Genomic DNA, 19,239 nt, shown 5'->3' on the forward strand with positions numbered 1-19,239 from the left:
GATCCCTCATGGACATTGGGCGGTGTTCTGCTGCAGTCCCAGTTTCCTCCAGGCAGAGCAGCTGTAAGTTTGGCTGGGCTAGAACTCCACAAGGTCTCTGTGCTTTGGTCAGCCAGTTATCCCTGAGGTAGGGTGCTCCTAAGTCTCTTCCACAGTCTTCTTTATCCAGGGGGATGGTGTTTATTTCCTGGTGGCTGCCTTGGCTGGCAGGCTAGTGATCCTTCACCTCAGGTAGGGAGGTGCCTAGCTCCTGGCCCTTCATCAGTCAGCCTTGAACTGAGCCAGGTTCTCTCCTCTTTTCCTCTTTCCAGGTCTGGCACTGGCTGCAGGTATATCGGGGAGGGACTATTTGGCCAAAAGGCTTTTTTTTAATCACTTCTGTGCTGGTGGGCTGTTTCTCTGCTTTATCACAGCAAGCTTAAACATTTACTCTAGTTGTTTTAAAAAATCCCACACAACTTTCAATGGTTCTTTCTGTGAGAATGATAAACATAACAGGAAAAAAGGATTTTTTTCTTTCCCTCTGACTCTTTAATTCAATTATATCATGAAAAACCATTGTGCACTTGAAAAATAAATTAACTCAAGATGTTTCTCTACTCTCCATCTGCTGCATTGCCTTAAATGTATTTCATGTACTTCTGGATCACTTAAAGTGATTTTCCATCAAAAACCACAGGCCTTTTCTTTTCTTTTCTTTTCTTTTCTTTTCTTTTCAGAAACTACCTCATAAACTCAGTGACATTTTTTTCTTTTTATCTTTTTTCTCTTTCTCATACAAAAGGAAAACATAACTGTAGCATGCAATTACATGCTGTCTTTTTAAATCTACATTTCTCTTGCTTGTGTGTCAGCCTCCCTTTTATTTTCCATCTGGAGTTTGTCTCTTGCTTTCAAAACACAAAGATGCACAGTTATAGAACAAATGATCAAAGTATAGTGGCATTGTTGTCTCGTAACACAGAGAAGCAGAATATTGCTGTGGTGGGAAAGAGGCATTGAAACAACTGTTCCTTTTCAGTCTGAGTTCTCAAGCATGGCTTCCTCAGAGATAGCCATTCCTTTCCAGACTGGGTTTTTTGCCATGGTGTCAATTGTAATTCTAGCCTCTCCTAGTTTATGGCTACACTGTAAAGGCTGTGCACAGGCTAGTCTACCAGAGCTAGCTTCAATCTAGCCAGTATGGGTAACAATAGCAGTGAAGACAATGCAACATGGGCTAGTGAGCAAGGAACATTCCCCTGGTTCTGTGCCAGGCTTGTGCTACCGGGGCTGAAGCCCAGGCTGCATGGTCTTCATTGCTGTTGTTACCTGAACTAGCTATATTCAAGCTAGCTTGGGTGAACTACCACACACACAGCTTTTGCTGGGTAGACATACTCCAAATGAATAGTTGAGGATGCCATGCTAGTGGAAACTGTCCCACCCACTCTTTGTGACATGAACATAATTGTAAGTGTCAGAGGAAGTGGGGGAGTATTGTTGTTTCAGGGTTTTCCCCCAATCTCAAATGCCACCTGCAAACTTAGAATAGCTTGATGTGTCTGCTAAAATAATAACGCACAGTTATACCTGTCTAAAAAAAAAACAAGGGGGAAAATAGCTAGCTGTTTTGAAATTTTTCATCAACATTTGAAATTTCATTAAAATTCAGAAAAAAATGGATCATCTCTATGGCTGGTCAAAAAACACAACCAAACAAAAAAAACCTGCCTGCTATTTTCACAATGTTGACATTATTAGGTTTCAGTTAATCAGCCACTGAGATGAATGGAATCTGTTCATTTGTTTCTCACAGCTATTGCATACAGTTTTCAAAGGGCATCAATGAGTTTGGAGCCTAAGTCCCATTTTCAAAGGTGACTTTGCAGTTATGATCCTAAGTCTCATTGAAAGTCCAGTGGGTCTTAAGCTACTAAGTATCTAGAATATGTTTTGTTTCCTACAGCTTCAGTGCACTTTCTGGTCTGGTACAGAATAGTCACTGGAACTTCAAGCTTTTCAGAGTGACTTGTGCTGCCACAAGATAAAAAAAATGACATCAAATGCATGTCTATCATTTGCCCAAATCTGTCATATTTAATGTGTTATAATAGATACATATATTGCTTGGAACTGGGGCTGAGTTGCAAACTTTGCAGCTGGACCCAAATTGCCCCCAAAATTTCAGAGATGTTTGCATATAGATTTTTGATTGGAGTCATTTCTAACTTTATCATGGCTGTGCTACAATTGCTCAAAAAAACATTTGCTCATAGTTTGGCCCAAGACTCACAAACCAATCAAAACCACACACCATTTGAGTTAAATTATGGTTGGTCTTTCTAATGTGATCTACCTTTGCACCTCTATGGTCCTCACCATTGTAGCATCTAAGCACCTCCCAGGTGTTTCAAACAAAAACCAATATTAACAATAGTTATCTCTCTCCTCAGCCTGCCTGAGAAATAATTAGAATTATAGTGCTTGTTTCTGTGAGTGGGAAGAACATGTTGAGGACAAACTAATTCAGAGACCTGAGTTTTTCTTTTAGTTCTGACAGTGGTTAGTTTCATGTTCATCCTTGTCTCTTGTGGGAGTGAGTTCCATAGTCTAGAACCACCTCCTATAAATGTGCTGCCTTCTGCACTCATGAGCCTCCTCCTACTTGTTGCCAGTTTTATTGTTCCAACAGAAAACAGTGGACATGGGATGTCAAAGTTGTTTTATTTGGACCCAGCAGAGAAGGATATAGACACAGAGGAGCTCATTTAAGAACAGCAAGCTGTCGGGAAACCTTTTATTGTTCTTGCAACAAAACTGAAACCAACCCAAAAATGAAGCTTTGCACTAGGGAGGAGGGAGTGATTAAAGATTTAAAGGGGGCAGGACATCACAATGGTCATGGAGGGAAAAACACACTCCCATGTAGCTAGGGCCAGTTCTACAGAGGTATTTGGACATCAGCACAGAGATTTTGGCCTTACTTATATTAAATGGGGAACCAATGAAGAGAGTAGAGCACTGGTGTGATGTGCTAAGTAGATAGAGTATTGTGTTTCCTACTAGCTGGAGATTCTTCAGAGTTCCTAGATATAAAGAATAGATCTGTTTGAAAATATTTTGACAAAAGTTTTCTGTCAGAAAATGCAGTTTTGTCAAAATCAAAATGTTTTGCGTTACTGTGCAGTTTTGACAACATTTTCAAAGGGAGTGTCAAAACCAACCATTTAGACTTTATTTCATTTTGATAATGTCAAAATGTTTAAGTTTGGTTTCATTTCGTTTTATTTCCTTTTTAATATTACATTATAATTTAATATTATACATCTATCCTATGTTAAGGTTTTAACATTATCAAAATGTAACATTTGTACCTTATAAAAACAAAATATTTAGACATTATCAAAACAAAACTTTTCAAAAATATCAAATGAAACTATTTTGTTGTCCAAATTAAATGATTCAACATTATCTGGGTGCATTTCTTTTTAAAATACCTGTTCCATTATAAATGATAAATTTTACATTTTTTGTTCCAAAATTTTGAAGTGTCAGATTTCCTATGGGCCAGAAATTCCATTTTCCAACCAGTTCTAAAAAAAGTTGCGATGATTAAGGAGAGAGGTCTTGAATAAATGGATCATTGTGGCCAGAGCTGTGTCTGATGGGGTGGGATAAAATCTGGCCTTTTGTAGATACAAACGGATGTGTGTTGCCACCATTGCTATTTTGGGCATCCGGTAGCGCTGTGGAGTCCAAAAGAACCTCAAGGCTAAGAGCAGATGTTATAGAAGAACCACGTCTTTCAAAATATTACTTTCTTCCTGCTAGCATCACTGAGTCCTGCGTAGGTCTAGCTTGAGTTTCAGCTGCTCTTCATCCAGGCTTACTTCAATAGGTTGCTGAGAAATTTGTGAGATAGTACTGTTTACTTTGAATATAAAGATCTTCAAATGGGGTGTTATCCATATGCTGTTGGCACTTCAGCCCATTTTGTCTCACTGTGTTTTCCAATGGCTTTATATAGCTGTTGAATCATATAAACCTAATGGGATTTCACATGGCTGTAGCTTTATTGACTAAAGAAAATAGATTATTCCATCTGAAATATTGAGAAGAATGGGGAATTTGAAATGGATTAACTTCAGAATGAACACTCTTGATTTATATAATATGAAATGATGGATCAGATATTGATTTGGGTAATCTCTAAAACATTTGCTTTCCTGTGTACCAGGGCTTTGGAGCTGTGCTCCGGCTCCGCTCCAGCTCCAGGCAAAAACCTGCAGCTCCACTGCTCTGGAGCTGCTCCGCGCTCCAGCTCCAGGCTCTGCTCCAAAACCCTGCTGTGTACTATACAGGACAGATTCTCCACTCTAATGGAAGAGTAAGTGGATCTCATCAGTAGTAAAATATTTATATTTCCACACAGTGAAATGTACCAAAGACTCCATTGCTGAGATATGATTGTGATGATGACAGACCAGGTGCTAAAGAAAATAGATTATGTGAACACTGACAAATGCATAGTGGGAAGCCAATCTGTGTGTTGGCATGGTTAAAATAGATGTTAAATTGATAATAATATGTTTACTGTTTAGACATGTGAAAATGCTTGTATGATGCTGCACATAGTGCTCTCACTTGTAACAACTGTAGCCCATGGTATAGCTATATTGAGTGTTTGCATTGTAAACCTCTGTAATTGTGTAACTCACCAAACAAGAAAGAAGCATTAATTAATGTAAAGTGCTGGTCCTGCACACAAAAAGGCCCATTGAAACCAAATGACCCATTGTGAAACATCAAAGGACAAAAACTTTGTTGGTTGTCTTCTTAACCCACAACACACATCTATGAAGAGAAGGCAGGTGCCACGCTTGTTTTGTCGGTTTGACTTGTGGAGGAAGAGAATAAAAATCCCTGACCAGAAGGATCTGTATCACTGTGCTGCTTGGGATTTAGAGAGGCCAATATTTCTAAGCATAAGCAAGGGATCCCCAAGCTGCTTGGCTTAGGTTAGCTCTAGACGACATAGAAAGCTTGCAGCAGTTTCTGTTACCTTTTGGAACCTAAGACTGTAACTCATTTGTGAGTGTGCTTATCTGCTTTAACCTTGTAAATAACTCTCATTTCTTTTTCCTAAAAATCTTTCATTATTTTATTATTGGATTGGTGACAAGCTTTGTCTTTGGTTTGAGATCTGAGGTGCAATTGACCTGAGTTAAGTGATTGGTCCTTTGGGACTGGGAGTAACCTGAATATTGTGGTTATTTTTGGTGAAAGAGGACATCGATCACAAAGGCAAGCTTACCTCAGTGGCAAGATAGAGTACCCAAGGGTATGGTCTGTGAGTCCATGTTAAGGTTGTTGCAGTATTTGAGGAGTTCACACTTGATACTTGGTTGGTGAAATCTAAGTATAGAACACACAACCACTTTGCCTTGAGGCTGGCACTCACGATCGTGAGCCATTCTAGACAGAATGACAATATTGTCCCTTATTTTACTGTACTTACCAGTATCGGAGGAAATTGTGGCAATTACGTATTGCAAAAATTAAATTAAATGAACACCTTTATTAGCACACATCAGATGTCTTGGCAGCTAGTCATTAGTACATCAGTGTAGTGATGGTAGAGTTATGGTCCAGAATGGGCACTTTCAGCTGTGCATTGATCTTTCCTACTTCCTTAGGGTTGTTTGACAAGTTACTTCCCAAATGCTGGTGTTAGGAAGGATCACTGCATCTTTACTGCTGTGTGGGGGTGCTGTGCACATCTGCTTCACTGAACCCCACACCACATGGCTACATTTCAGAGATAACTAAAGTGAGCTCCGGGCAGGAAGGAACTGTTGTTGTGCAGATGAAGGGGAAAATAGTGTGCGTGTAAAACTGAAGTAAAAATTAAAAAATAGGGAGTATGCAATCATTGAATAATGCTTTTAACACCATTTATTTAATAACTTTGAATAGTCTAAATATTTTGGGCCGGGGTCAGATTTTCTGACGTGGAAGTTAATTTTTTGCAGTGGGAGGAGGGAGGGGTTCCAAAGAGGTCTAGTTATAACTTAACTTCCCAGTGGGGGAAAAAAACAAACACCTGACCTAATTTGGCCCTATCCCAAAATATTTAGATCTGAAAAAATGAAAATGACTGTGGAGCCTCATGAGAGTTGTAGGTTTGCTCACTTATGCTCCCTTTCTCTTCTATACAGTAGACTCCCTATTCCGAATACATGTCCCACAATACACTACAGTCTCTTCTCTTCATGAGAAAAAATGGTGCATCATGGGAGAGGATGGCCCCTAGGGGGAAACTGAACTACAGTTCTTATGAGGCACAGTGGTAGCATATCCAAATCAAAATATTTCGTGGGGGGGAGGGGGAGCAGCAACGAAAAAATATTTCCACAGAAAGCAGCCATTTTTCACAAAGATAAATGTTTAATCAAAACCCGATTTTCTGTCAAAAATAGTTTCAGTGGTAATTTTTTGACCAGCCTTAATTATAATATTAATATTTACAAATAGGCACCCTATTTTTACGTTTGTCCAGCAAAACATACATGTACCTGTACATCATTGTTATAAAAACTTGTGTGTTGCAATGTTGACATCATATTGTGTCAATGGTGTCATATCAGTACAAAGTGTAATAATGCAACATTGTAAGGTGATGAAATAGCACTCGACTTATGTTATTGTGTCTCCCTTTCATGTCCTACAAGGTAGGGTTGTAAAATGTGGCTTTGCTTTGTGGGGGGAACCAGAAAGGTTGATTTTATAGCTAAAGAACGACTGGAAATCAGGAGAGATGAGTTCAACTCCTAGCTCTGCCACAGACTAGGTAAGTCACATAACCTGTCTGAATTTCAGTTATATGTGTGTGCACACACACATATATATAATAACAGATAACAATTATCCACTACTCAGAGGGCTGTTGTAAAGAAAAATTCATTTGTTGTGGGGTGCTCTAATATTATGACAATAAGGGCCAGGTAAACGATGTGGTTACATATAGATATTGTGGCAGTGATGTGAGAAGGAGGAAGTTTGTTTTCTTCAGCTATGTCCAAACTGTTTAATAGTGCGATTACAACTGCAACTAATTGTGATTATTTTTTTTGTTTGACAGCCCTCATATTTATTGGTCAGTCATTTTGAAGTTGCAGCTCCTTTGCTAGAGGAATCCTCATGTTCTGACTTTAAATCATGCATTTTCCTGCATTGTCTTCATGTTTTTGCCAAGTGGCTAGGCCTATTACAATTTCTTCATTTTTTTTCCTGAATGCTGGACATCTTCTGGAATCATGTCAATTGACACATTGCTGACATCATATCTTTGTTTGATTTTTTCTTCACCTTTTTACTTGCAGTAAAGTTTCTCCTTGTTCAACTACGGTGAGTAGTCATGTGCTTTCTGCCTCTCTCTGCAGTGTTTGGTTCTATTTATTTTTCTTCCACTGCTTACTGTTATGCACCAAGGGCTCGATCCTACAAAGTGCTGAGGATTCTGGTACTGACCAAGCAGAGCATTTAAGCATGTGAGTACTCCTGTTGAAGTCAAATTTGGAATATTTATTAAAAAATACAGTACAGTTGATCAACCTACACACACATAATCACTTTTGTTACCTTGCACACTGCTTACCATTCATAAAGTGTTTTATACTTTCAGGGTCAAATTCATCCTTGTAACTTCAGAGGAATGAATTCTCCAAGAGCAAATTTTGCTTTCAACGTGTTTGATAAACTATAACCCCATATATAATGCAAAACTCATGAGGTGTGACACGTATGAAGTGAAACCACAGGAAAGTTTCCCAAGAAACTGCAAAGTGAAACTTCAGAATTTTGTGCAGCTCTGCTAAAGAGAGTCCCTTTAAAAAACAGGCTGTTGGCTCTTCTGGGGTGGGTCTCACTGAATTATTGAGAGTAGAAAGTTAGAGTAGAAACTTGTACCTGGACCTCCCAAATCCCAGGTGAGGGACTTAACTATTTGATTTTTGAGTCACTCTCTCACTCTGTCCCAATGAATATTTAATTATTTATACAAAGAAGAACAGCTCCAACTGAAGAAACGGAGTAAGAGCCAATGCAGAACAGCCAATAGCTTAATCCAGGTGTCGGCAAACTTTGGCACCTGGCCGTCAGGGTAAAGCTGCTGGCAGGCCGGGCTGATTTATTTATCTGGAGCATCTGCAGGCATGGAGCTCCGCAGCTCCCGCTGGCCGCTGTTCGCCATTCCTGGCAAATGGGAGCTGTGGGAAGCAGTGGCTAGCACGTCCCTTGGCCTGCGCCACGGCCAGGGGGAGCTGCAGGGCTCTGTGCCTGTGGACGCTCCAGATAAACAAACCATCGTGGCCTGCCAGTGGCTTTACCCTGACAGACTGGGTTCCAAAGGTTGCCGACTCCTGGGTTAGTCTATAGAGCACTCATCTGGGATGTGAAAGACCCAGGTTTAAATCCTTGGTCTCACTCAGGCATTCACAAAAAAGTTTCAGTTTCAATGAATCGGCAGTTCTTGATGAAAATTGGTTTTGTGGAAACATTCATGACCAGCACTATTCATAAACCTGATTCTAAGAGTTATATTGATTCAATCATGCAAGACCAAACATATCATATGATCTACACTATGAGTTCAAAACTTAACATCATCATTCAGATTTCCAATTTAGAATATCACAGCATTAATGTAGCAGATATTGTGCAGAATAAGAGAGCTCAGGCTCACACTCTTTAGTCAATTAATTGTTTTTATTTAGTCTGGGATGTGCATGATTCTTCAGTCCTGGAAACATTAGCTGTTTTTATTCAGGGATCATTTTAGACAGGCATAGGAGTTAAATTCAGGTTGTCTGCTTTTAATCCTCATTCCAAGTGAAAAATGTCTGAAATTTTGACCAGTTCTAGAATCCAGCAGGTTTCAGTAAAGTCTTCTTGCTTCGTAAGCCTAGTTTTTGTAATATTCATTTCCTTGTGAAGGATTGCTGTATGACCATACTTTAAAATTGACCTTTCCCCTTGTTTTTTCTCAGATTTAGATCCAACTATAGATAAAGCTCTTGGAAGGAATACAACCTAGTGGTAAGAGCAAACAGCTGTCTGTGTGTAAGGGGACTGTTGCCCCCTTACTAACATTCAGTGGGGGTGCTTTAGTTGGCTAGCTCCCAGTACGAAAAAGGGGGAAGGTTCGATGGGGAATCAGGACCCTGAAACTGACAGCCCCCAGGTACAATGGGGAGAGGCAATGCTCCAGGCCAGCCTGAATGACAAGGCGGGCAGGCTAATCAGGGAGTCAGGAGGCCAGGGAGGTCCCGTCCTCCATGTGAGCTGGATATGCCTGGGTCAGACAGAGTGGGGCTGAGCTAAGGAGAAAGCAGGGGCCTGAGCTGAGCTAGGGAGCAGAGCTGTGCCAGATCCAGAGGGACCAGAAAAGCAGCCCAGAGAAAGCAGACCCTGTCCTGGGAGCAGAGCTGCAGCCCCAAAGCCAGAGGCACAGCCCAGAGAGAGCAGACTTGCCCTGGGAGCAGAGCTGCAGCAACCAGAGCCAGAGGGGCCAGAAAAGTAGCCCAGGAAGCAGGTCAGTGCTGGGAGCAGAGTCACAGAAGCAGCCTGCAGAGCAGACCTGTCCTGGGAGCAGAGCTGCAGCAACCAGAGCCAGAGGGGCCAGAGAAGCAGCCCAGGGAGCTGGAGGCAGAGCAGCAGCAGCAGCAGTACTGAGACAGAGTGGTGGAGCTGGGGCTGGAGCAGTCTAGAGCTGGGTGCGGTGAGCAGCTGGGGAGAGCGAGGGGGGAACCTGAGCAGCAGGCCCAGCACAGGGAGACGCTTCAGCCAAGAGCCTCTGCAGGCCAGGCTTGGATTGTAACCCCGACAGGGAAGAAGGGTCCTACCACTTAGAGCCTGAGAGCATGTGGCCACCACCAGACCAAGTGTCCAATCCACAGCATCCCTGCAGCACAGCCAGGGCCTGAGAAGGAGGCCGGGGACTTACAAGGAACAGACTGTGAACTGCCCTGACATTCCAGAGACCCTGTTTGTGATGTTCCCCGCCACAGAGCGGGTTGATGTGTTTCCTTTCACCTTTCCCATTTTTCCTTACTCTTTTTAAAATTAATTGTTGATTAAATAACTTGCATTTGCTTTAAATTGTATGTAATGGTCCGTGGGTCAGAGAAGTGCCCAGTGCAGAGAGAGTACCCCTGAGTGGGGACACCCTAGCCTCTGTCCTAGGTGACCACAGCAGGGTTGGGGGTCGAGCCCCCCAGGAATCCTGGGCCCAGTCTTGTTGCGGTTACGAGGACTCTGCCAGACAGGAGAGTGGAAGCGGAGTCCTCAAGGGCAGGGAGGCCACTGGGTAAAGGAAGTGGGAGTGAGGACTCAGATCCTTTTGCTAGCCCACTTCTCCGGGGTAGTGCAGAAGCCAGGAAAGTTCCCCACAGTAGCGGGACTATTCCCCCGCTTGCACGTGAAATCCTGACCCAATTGATATCAAAAATTTTACCATTAACTTCACTGAGGCCAGAATTTCTTCCAAGGAGTAAACATTGTAGGATTCTAGTGCTTGGTCCACAAATGATTTATTGTTTGAACTTGGGCAAATCGTGCAATCTTACTGTATCTCTATGTACTCTACTACAGAGTGTATATAATAATTATGTACCTCTTGTGAGGATTATGATACTTAATTTATTTTTGTAAAGGATTTTGTCATCCTCAGAAGAAAGGCTGTGTACAAGTGCAAAGTTTTATTATTACACCTGAAGGATATATATGCATGTATACGTACTATTTTAATGCATCCTCACAAAGACAGAAACATGGACCACTGAAAACCCATTTGGAATTGAAATGAATGTTCATGCACCATGTTTTACACGCAGATCTAGTAACTATAATGAGGATACTGAATAGATGGGGAAGGTAGTCTACAGGAGCAGCAGGTCAATATTATAATTGCTTTCTAAATAATTACTGCAATCAGACTTAACCAGAGTTATATAATATTTAGGTTTTCCTGAGAACAGAACTTTACGTTTTAACTGTAAATGTTAATTAGTCTCTCTATGTTTTACTCATTTCAGAGTTCTAAAGTTCTGTTTTGTTTCTTCTTCAGGGAAAGCCCCTACTTCTATAAGTCAGGTCCATACAGTTTAGTGAATCTTCTATTGCATATCATTGCTTTATCTTTCTGTGTAAGCCCATATTCAACCAGAATTTTCAAGCGTGGGGTTTGCTGCAGTTGAGTGTACTGTGTATGACTACTCAGTAGACAGTAACCATATGTCTAGATACCGCTTTTGTTTGTTTTGTTATGTGCACAGTGTTTACAGAAAAATAACTCATCCTCTACTTCCGAGATCTTAATCAAAACCAATCTGTTGTAGAGGGTGGGAGTTTTCTTTATCCAGCAACTCACTACTAACAATCTGGCAGCTCCTAGAAGATTCAAGATTAAAGTCAATGTTCCTTCAGACTGTTCCCACATCCACTGGTAGGTTTGAAAGAATTGGCAACAACCCTCAGGAAATCTATGGCCTGATGATAAAGCCCACTGAAGGCAATGGGAATCTTTTTATTGACAACAGTGGGTTAAGACATAGGCCCCTATAGCATACTATAAATTCAATTCGTGTTTGAACAGCACTCCTATATCCTCGAATCACTGAAAAATGCCAACAGTTAGGAGCACTATCCCTTTTTTCTCCATGTTCGAACTCCAACATTTTGCTGTTTCCTGAGTAGGCAAGTCATTTGGTCCATATCAAGAACCATTCTTGGTTCACCTGTCTATACACATCCTTTTGGGAGCAGGCCAATTCTTATGGCTTACTGGTAACCTCAAGGTTTAAAACTCTACAAATGAATTACACTGATCCTTAGCATGTTATGGAACAGAGCTTATTGATCTCTGTTTGGAAAATACATGAGCAAATCTAGATGTACTTCAGATGCATATATGGTAAATCTTTGTTTCATTTGAAATATTTCTTTAAGTGTAAATTATTAAGAAAAAAAATGTTAACTATTTTTTGTAAAGTGTCTCTTCCACTATTGCATTTTGAAAATGATTTATGCTTTTAATACCCCATTGAGGAAAATATTCATTTATTGTTTCTTAATTTACTGTATGTAGGATGTTTCATAAATTGCAATGTGCTTTACCAAAAAAAAAAAAATACAAACAAAGTTTGAATAAAAGTAAATTGAAAATATGCAAGAACTATAAAAAACTGTAAATTCAATATTATAAAAAATAAGAATAAGTGGATACTGAAGTACAATATAAATGTTTAAACAAAGTGATTACAGAAAATAGGTTAAATAAAGTTATTAGGGAAAATAGTATAGTTGAGTTCTTGTTCTCATCAGAGATAGAAATAGAGATGAGTATGCAGTGTGCCTCATCTCTCTAATACAGATAGTTCAGCTAATATATTGGAAGTTCTTGTACAGGTTCATAATAATAATAAATAACTTTTATATGTTTTATATGGCACTCTTCATCAGTGGATCTCAAAGCAATTTACAAATACAAATAACCCCATTTTACAGAAGATGAAACTGAGGAACCAAAAGGTGAAGATACTTGGCCAAGGTCCTCCAACAGGCTAGTTGTAGAACCAGGAATAAAACTGATGTCAACTGAGCCTTAGGAGAGTATTTTAGCCACTAGACCATACTGCCTCTCCTGTCAGTCATATATGTCAGGAATAACTCCACTGAACTTAATGCAGTTACATCAGTTTAGAACCAGTGAGTGAGGCCATTATGTCAAGATTTTCAAAACTAGGTGACTAAAGTTGGTCTTTAAACTCCCTGTTTAGACACTTAAATAAGACCCCAGTCCCGCAAGATGGTACATAGTAAGCCTCCTAAACCTGTGCAAATCTCTAAGATCGATGTAAGCTCACATGTCCACCTCTGGATGTTACTTTGTGAGATCAAGACCTAGCTAATTTGTTTTTTTTTTTTTGCTAGCAGTGTTGTATGATCCAACTTGGCTCTCAGATTTTAGGTTGAATTTGCAGAGCTAGCAGTATGGGTAGGGGGAGAAATATCTTTCTGCTTGTAAACTTAGCATGTTTGATATGGAAATAATTTAGGAGGAAGATACAAAGCTTTTTTTTTTTTATATAAATGACTTTTCAGAACACACAGAAAAAGGGGTAATGTGACTTTAATGAGGTCTGTAGTAAGTAACTTGGACAATTCAATTCGGAATGGTGGGGCTGATTCATACTTCCTGAACTGCTGGAGACTTATTGAGAACACTGAAGGAATTAAAAAAAATCACCATCTATAGTGGAGTAAGGGAGGGTTGCAAAGACAGGATATTGGGGATGGAGGAAGGAAGGGCCAGGAGACAGAAAAACTTACCAGCACCCAAGTGGTCAGCAGCTGGGGAGTGGCTGAAGAATGGCTTCACTGTGGTTCCCACTCCAGGAGAAAGGAGCGCATTCTCAGACCAAAAAGAAAAGGAGTACTTGTGGCACCTTAGAGACTAACCAATTTATTTGAGCATGAGCTTTCGTGAGCTACAGCTCACTTCAGATTGCAATGTTCAAGGAGCCCTGGAATAAAGTTCAGCTGCAGTGAGTGGGTAGCATCCTGCTTCATCTGTTATTAGGCCCTGGGGGAGCTTATAGACAGGGGATCAGAAAGGAGGAGAAGAGATGAAGGAAACCTAAACATCCTCCTCCAAGTATCAGGGGGTAACTGTGTTAGTCTGTATCCACAAAAACAACAAGGAGTCTGGTGACACCTTAAAGACTAACAGATATATTTGGGCATAAGCTTTCGTGGGTAAAAAACCACTTCTTCAGATGCATGGAGTGAAAATTACAGATACAGACATAAATATACTGACACATGAAGAGAAGGGAGTTAGCTCACACATGGAGAACCAGTGTTGACAGGGCCAATTCAATCAGAGTGGATGTAGTCCACTCCCAATAATTGATGAGGAGGTGTCAATTCCAGGAGAGGCAAAGCTGTTTCTGTAGTGAGCCAGCCACTCCCAGTCCCTATTCAAGCCCAAATTAATGGTGTTAAATTTGCAAATGAATGTTAGTTCTGCAGTTTCTCTTTGAAGTCTGTTTCTGAAGTTTTTTTGTTCAGGTATGGCTACTTTTAAATCTGTTATAGAATGTCCAGGAGGATTGAAGTGTTCTACTGGCTTTTGTATGTTACCATTCCTAATGTCCGATATGTGTCCATTTATTCTTTTACATAGAGACTGTCTGGTTTAGCCAATGTACACAGCAGAGGGTCATTGCTGGCACATGATGGCATATATCACATTAGTAGACGTGCAGGTGAACGAGCCTCTGATGGTGTGGCTGATGTGGTTGGGTCCTCTGATGGTGTTGCTAAAGTAGATATGGGGACAGAGTAGGTAACGACGTTTGCTACAGGGTTGGGTTCCTGGGTTAGTGTTTCTGTGGTGTGGTGTATAGTTGATGGTGAGTATTTGCTTCAGGTTGAGGGGCTATCTGTAAGCAAGGACTGGCCTGCCTCCCAAGGTCTGTGAGAGTGCGGGATTGTTTTCCAGGATGGGTTGTAGATCATTGATGATGTGCTGGAAAGCTTTTAGCTGGGGGCTGTACGTGATGGCCAATGGTGTTCTGTTATTTTCTTTGTTGGGCCTGTCCTGTAGTAGGTGACTTCTGGATACCCGTCTCACTCTGTCCATCTGTTTCCTCACTTCCCCAGGTGGGTATTGTAGTTTTAAGAATGCTTGATAAAGATCTTGTAGGTGTTTGTCTCTGTTTGAGGGATTGGAGCAAATTTGGTTGTATCTTAGGGCTTGGCTGTGGACAATGGATCATGTGATGTGTCCTGGATGGAAACTGAAGGCATGTAGGTAAGTATAGCGGTCAGTAGGTTTCCGGTATAGGGTGGTGTTTATGTGACCATCACTTATTTGCACTGTAATGTCTAGGAAGTGGATCTCTTGTGTGGATTGGTCCAGGCTGAGGTTGATAGTGGGGTGGAAATTGTTGAAATCTAGGTGGAATTCTTTAAGGGCCTCCTTCCCGTGTGTCCATATGATGAAGTTGTCATCAATGTAGTGCAAGTAAAGGAGGGGTGCTAGGGGATGAGAGCTGAGGAAGCGTTGTTCTAAGTCAGCCATAAAAATGGACACAAATCAGACCTCAGGAATGATAACATACAAAAGTCAGTAGGAGAACACTTCAATCTTCCTGGACATTCTATAACAGATTTAGAAGTAGCCATACTTGAACAAAAAAAAAGTCAGAAACAGACTTCAAAGAGAAACTGCAGAACTAACATTCATTTGCAAATTTGACACCATTAATTTGGGCTTGAATAGGGACTGGAAGTGGTTGGCTCACTACAAAAGCAGCTTTGCCTCTCCAGGAATTGACACCTCCTCATCAATTACTGGGAATAGACAACATCCTACCTGATTGAATTGGCCCTGTCAACACTAGTTCTCCACTTGTGAGGTAACTCCCTTCTCTTCATGTGTCAGAATATTTGTGTCTGTATCTGTAACTTTCACTCCATGCATCTGAAGAAGTGGTTTTTTCCCACGAAAGCTTATGCCCAAATAAATCTGTTAGTCTTTAAGGTGCCACAAGACTCCTAGTTCTCCTCCTCCAAGACTTCAAGGGACAGCTATACAGCTGATGTAACTTTCCAGAATGCCACAAGTTACACCAGCTGAGGATCCCTGCTCCACTGGACTGGAAGGGAAGTAAATGGGGGGTGGTTAGATACAAGCCACTACGTAGTAAAAAAAAAAAGTCTTGGTTGACTGCCTGGGCTGGGATAATCAAGTGTTAAGATGTATTTATTTTCTGCAAGGCAGCATCAAGCACATCTCATGCACTCATTCCTTACAAGGCCTGCAGGTTTCAACATGAGCAAACGTGAGCATAACTGTGCCTCTCTGTTAGACCCCCTGCCATGACAGGATTTGCAGTCTGTCAGATCCAGCCCTGTGCAATGGGCTGCTTTGCCAATACCTGGCAAAAATTGTATAACAATTGCATAAATGAGAATTTATCATCAAATGAATGACATTCTTAGCGGCAGAGTTAATCAGAAAATCCCATGTTTAAGAAATGTTAAGCAACTGAATCTGACGGGATTTAAGCTCTGATTTAATAGAAGGCTCAAAGGATAGAACTCAGGAAAAGCACCCCCAAACTCCTAGATTGCAAAATATGAACCAGCCGCTAATTTAAAATTGCTAAGAGCATTTATAAGAAGTAATAATCAAGGGGAAGAAAACAGAATCCTTGTTTTATCCGTATTTAATATGAGAGATTCCCTCCCCTCGTTCCCAGGCAAGCAAGACACAAACCAGAAAAGAGTAATCTGTGCATCATCTGAATAGAGTTGCTATACTTAAATCCATGAATCCCAATGAAATCACCAAAGTATAGTAGCACCAAACCAGGAAGGAACCTTGGTTCTATCAGGACACCAAAATACTTGATTTATTTCTCCAGAGGCAGTTCAGAAGGAAATGAATGTTGGGAGTAGAGTGAATTAAATAGTGGAACATCAGGAATGGAAGAGTTGCTGTTCCAAACAAATACGGAAGTAGATCAAAAGCATGTAGAACTCCTGGAGCAAGTGACCCTATGTGGGAACAGGGCCACTTAACTTTTCCTGTCCGTGCCACACATCTGGTCAGCCTTGTAACGTAAGCAAATATTGGGATTGCCCACAAGTTGATGTACGGACTCCAAATATGATGATGGAAATGTATTGGAAAACAATTATTTGAAAAATGAAAAAGGGGCTGTGAGGACAGAACACATATGTCATATTGGGTAATATGTGGTAAGCTCTTTAGGGCAGGGACTGGCTTTTGGGGGGTGTATGTGTGTGTGTATGTGTATGTGTACATACAGTGCCTAGCATAATGGGATGCCGGTCTATGACTACGGCTCCTAGGTACTATGGTAATATAACAATAAAATAATAGGTGTGAGGATGGGAGCTTTTATTTCTCTCCGATAACCTCCTAAGACTACTGAGGTTAGTGCTGTCTGTCTTGAAGTTGCATCTGGATTGGAGCTGGGGCAGTCTTCTCAACCCCGGGCCTCCTGCCTGAACATGTCCACAAACATTACTCTCCACTTCTCTGCAAACTTCAGTGCAAGGACTTCCTATACAGGTCATTTGTCATCATCACCTCTCATGGTGTCTCTCCAGTGGACAGAGGATGAACAAGACCACAAATTGTTTGCCTCCTCATGGCGTCTCTAGAGCACTTTTTTGTTGCACATCAGTTCCCAGTAGCATACTAGCTGACCCAGTCCTAGACAAGTGCTGTAGGTGTTTCAGTGGCTAAAGTTCTATGGGCCCTACCATCTAGCAGGTCTCATGAGCCCTAACCCTTTGCAGGTTCCAATGTGCACAGTTAAAAGGAGTCCAATAAAACCCAAATTCTAGCAGCCAAAGCCACTGTCAAATCATGGAATCATAGAAATGTAGGGTTGAAGGAACACCAAGAGGTCTCCTACTCCAGACCCCTTTTCATATAATTAGAAAGTGTTTCCTAATTTCTAACGTAAATTTATCTTGCTGAAAAATAAGATGATTTACTTCTTGTCATACCTTTGGAGTATATAGAGACGAATTGATCACTGTCCTTTTTTATAACAACTTTTACCTAATTAAAGACTTCTATCATATTGTAATGTAATGTAATGTAGTAATGTTTGACAAATGAATATTTATACTTATCACCAGCCAGTATGTACTGAAATTACAGAACAATATAATGTATTTCATAGTTCTTAATTAAAACAACTATTCTGTGCCCAAGAGAATCTATGAATAACTTACTAGTTACATACAGTTTGTTTATATACCTTTTCTTCCAATTTGAGTTAATATTATGCATTTGGTGTGATTATATTTCCTTTTATTAAAATCAATGAATGCTAATCATTGTGTAATGGAGTGGGGGTGATAAAAGAAATCAATAGTGAAAACATTTATACTGTTTCAGATAAGGTATGGTTCATGTTTTATTAATGTATATATTAAAACAGTAGCCTTAGGTACTAATTTCTGTTGCATAAACAACAGTAAAACATATTCCTATAGAGAGGAAGATTGCTTTAATGGTTAAGGTATTGATTGGAATTCAAGGGGATCCAGTTTCAATTCATAGCTTTGCCACAGATTTACTGTGTAATCTTGGGAAGGTCACTTAATCTCTCTATCTCAGTTCCTCACCTGTAAAATGGAGATAATGCTGCCTTTCTCCATCCTTTGTCTGTCTTGTCTGTTTAACTTGAAAATGTCTCATGTCTCATGACTCTTACTGTATGTTTGTACTGAGCCTAGGGTGACCAGACAGCAAGTGTAAAATATCAGGAAGGGGGGGGGGGGAGTTATGGGTGCCTATATATGACAAAGTTCCGAATGTCAGGACTGTCTCTATAAAATCGGGACATCTAGTCACCCTACCTGACCCTAAAGATGGGGCTCAAGTCTTGGTGGGGTAGGAGGCTGTAGGTGCTGTAGTTACATAAATAAGTCTGCTCTGAGACAAATTGTACCCTCCAGCCTGTGGGAGATGGTATATTGTTAATTTAAGATTCTAAGAATCTTCCCTCAAATGGGAAATGGTTGAAAGGAATGCAAAGGAGAACTGACTAGTATGTGGCCTGATCCTGCAAATGCACATGATGAGTGTAATGTCTACTGCTGTGAGTAATCCCACTGAAGCCAGTGGGATTTAACTCATGGTAGTAAGTACTATAGGCCAAATTTATAAAGGTATTTGGGTAGCTAAAGATGAAGATGGGTATCTAACTCCTAATGGAAGCTACGGTGCTTTGGAAAATCCCACTAAGCATCTATCTGCATCTTTAGGTGCTTAAATAACTTTGAAAATCTGGTCCTATGCTCTGTGGTATGTGTGCAGTTGTGTAATTTTCTTCAACTTTTTATCAATTGATGTCTTCTGAAAAACATTGACTAGTTATACAAAAAATGGCAGAAAGATTTTTTTTTTTTTTTTTAGTATATTTGGTGCCACAGATCTTTAAAAAAAATAGTAGGATTTAGGGTCATTTTTAGTCATTATTTGTCATAACTGAAAGTGTAGGTACCAACAGGTAATGCACATAATATCTATTAGATAAAGTTTCACCATGGCACACTTCTGTAATGACACAATTTCTACGGAAGCCCTCTTGAAAAACAAACAAACAAACAAAAAACAACAACCCACCACTACTTGGAAATTAA

The sequence above is a fragment of the Chelonia mydas genome, chromosome 2 (genome assembly GCF_015237465.2).
Source record: "Chelonia mydas isolate rCheMyd1 chromosome 2, rCheMyd1.pri.v2, whole genome shotgun sequence".
NCBI classification, from domain to species: domain Eukaryota; kingdom Metazoa; phylum Chordata; order Testudines; family Cheloniidae; genus Chelonia; species Chelonia mydas.